Source organism: Sesamum indicum, linkage group LG1 (genome assembly GCF_026168435.1).
Source record: "Sesamum indicum cultivar Baizhima isolate 11 linkage group LG1, ASM2616843v1, whole genome shotgun sequence".
Lineage (NCBI taxonomy): Eukaryota > Viridiplantae > Streptophyta > Magnoliopsida > Lamiales > Pedaliaceae > Sesamum > Sesamum indicum.
Window position 1 is genome coordinate 6,332,079 of NC_142657.1, and position 2,503 is coordinate 6,334,581.

At 35.2% G+C, this 2,503-nt stretch overlaps 1 pseudogene; it reads right to left on the reverse strand.

Moving 5' to 3' along the window:
- Positions 1 to 710: 710 nt before the first annotated feature.
- LOC105180053 (adenylate isopentenyltransferase 5, chloroplastic pseudogene) lies at positions 711 to 1,634 on the reverse strand (annotated as a pseudogene).
- Between the last annotated feature and the right edge of the window lie 869 nt (positions 1,635 to 2,503).

The following is a 2,503-nucleotide window of genomic DNA, read 5'->3' on the forward strand; positions in this document are numbered from 1 at the left end:
AGTCCAATCGCGAATAATTTGATTTAATTTTCAACTTTCTTCAAGAACTCCAGATATATATGTGTACATATATATCCACCTACTCACCCATAGTATTTTTACTTATATTTTATTGATAACACTAATTATTTTAGTAATTTTAATTCTATTAATTCTATAATTTTTATAATTTTAGTCTTGTAAAAACTAATTATCATAACTTCTGTAGGACAAAAAATGACAGCCCCTCATAAATTACAAGACAGAAATTGTATTTTTATACCTATACAAATAAGTAGGATTTAACATTTTAATAATCACACTAACTGCTCGAACACTAGTTTAATTGGTATAAGTAGAGATAATAAATTTTGTTCATACATATGTAGAAGCATAATATTAAAGTATGTATTAATTTAGTTTGAGTACGGATTACGTCCTTCGTTGATCATACACATATGGAAGTGAGTATTAATTTAGTTTGAGTTAGGAGTACTTCTTTTGTTGATCGTACTAAATGAATCGGCAAGTTTAACTAGATGCAAATAGGATTATATATATTTCTTGTTGATAATGAATTGGATCTCATATGTATTTCGTTGATCAAAGCATTGAATATTAATGCTTTCACACTAAATGTACTGCCATGAATTTTAACTCAGTATATCAGTAGAACTATAAAATTTTGCTGATCATACTAATTGTTCATATGCACGAACGTACATAATTGATCATACTAATTGTTCATGTGCATTAGGTTTCGGATCTATGTTTTCTTTGCAAATGAAACGAGCCACCATGTTCGTACTCGGCTCCAGCACCAAGTTCTCCCATGCATCATTGGCATCTCCACAACATCGAAGGAATACCTCTGTGGCGTTTAACCGATAGATCTGCCACCCAAATTCCTCCCTCATCCTCAAGATCTTTTCAACTTGACGGCAAGCTAATTTGCAAGTATTCATCTTAATTTCATCTATAGCTGCCTTAAGAAGCTTAGCCCTAGTTTCACCATCGACTAGACCCTCACTCCTGAAGAATTCATCCATCTCGGGGACCCCGATGGCACGCCTAATCCCATAATCATAGTCACGAATTTTTGGGTCAAAAAATGCCTTGCCCTCCTCCACCAACCCGCTATCCACCATCTGATCAACCCTTCTCGACACGTACGAGTGCAAGACCGGGATCGCCACGTCCATCCAGAGAAATCAACACTCGTACTTGGAGGAAAACTCAGTGTTGTCAGTGACAAGTGCCTATATGAAGGAATTGGACCCTCCAGCAATGATTGGCAACCGATTCTTTTGTACGATGGCATCAGCAGCCAGCAATGCATGATGCACAAAATCATGTACAGTGGAATCCACCTCGGGATCAATGATTCCGAGCAAATGGTGCGGCATGCCTTGGCATTCCTCATTGCTCACCTTATTGGTTACTATGTCAAGGCCCTTGTAGACCTAAATTTTGTCCGAGTTGATGACCTCTGCCCCGAAACGGGTGGCCAGGTCTATCGCCAGGTGCGATTTGCCTGTGCCAGTGGCACCCAATACCACCACCACCTTATCCTTCCCTTGGTGCTTGTTCATCATGCCCCGAACTGAAAAGTTTGTCATGCTAGATTGTGCTGGCTTCCAAGCGGAGATCGACATTTTAATTGGTAATTATTTTTACTTTTTGTAACACCTGTCAATTTCATCACACAAATAAAAAAAGAAAAAGGACACGTGTTAGAATACTCTAAACCAAAACTTGTACCAAATACAATCTACTATTTTAGAATATCTATCTATCATAGAGTGACAAGCCCTTCTCAACTCTTGGATTAATTTCTCTTCTTCAAAACGATTTGTTTGAAGAAAACCTACGAACATTTGTGTGCTCTAGAGAGAATCACGAACAAGTTTCATTGATGTGAAAGAAATTACCTGGACTATTGTTTGAAACATGAAGAAACATAGGATGTGTAGGGGGGTATTTATACACACATACGTACACATAATGTAGAACAAATCAAGCCATTCATGGTAATAACTACACCCCTATCCCTATCCACTTACTATATAACAATTCAAATAAATCATGAGTAAGGCTCTGTCCAAATTACAGTATTTTTTACTGTATTTACGAAATAGGAAAAGAATCAATAATTATTGCGAAGCTGTCGTAAAAAGATAATACAAATACTAATCATAATTAAGATGTCAAAATCTACACCGTGCAGGTACCATAAGAGATGCAATAAATCCATCGATAATTATATTTTGTAAAAAATTATTCTTAGGATGTATAATGAGTAATTTTACGATATTGAATGAGAAAAAAATTATGAGAAATTAAAAGATAATGACAAAGTACGTAGTGATTATCCATATCTTACGTAGGATTTGCTTTTGAGTAAAGTCAAGTGAGTTTACAAAATTGAATTTTGAATCTCAAAAAGTATCCTCATTAATTTGTCAACCTACTATATATGAAAAAAAGATATATTATAATGACAAAATCGATATTAATTTAACGT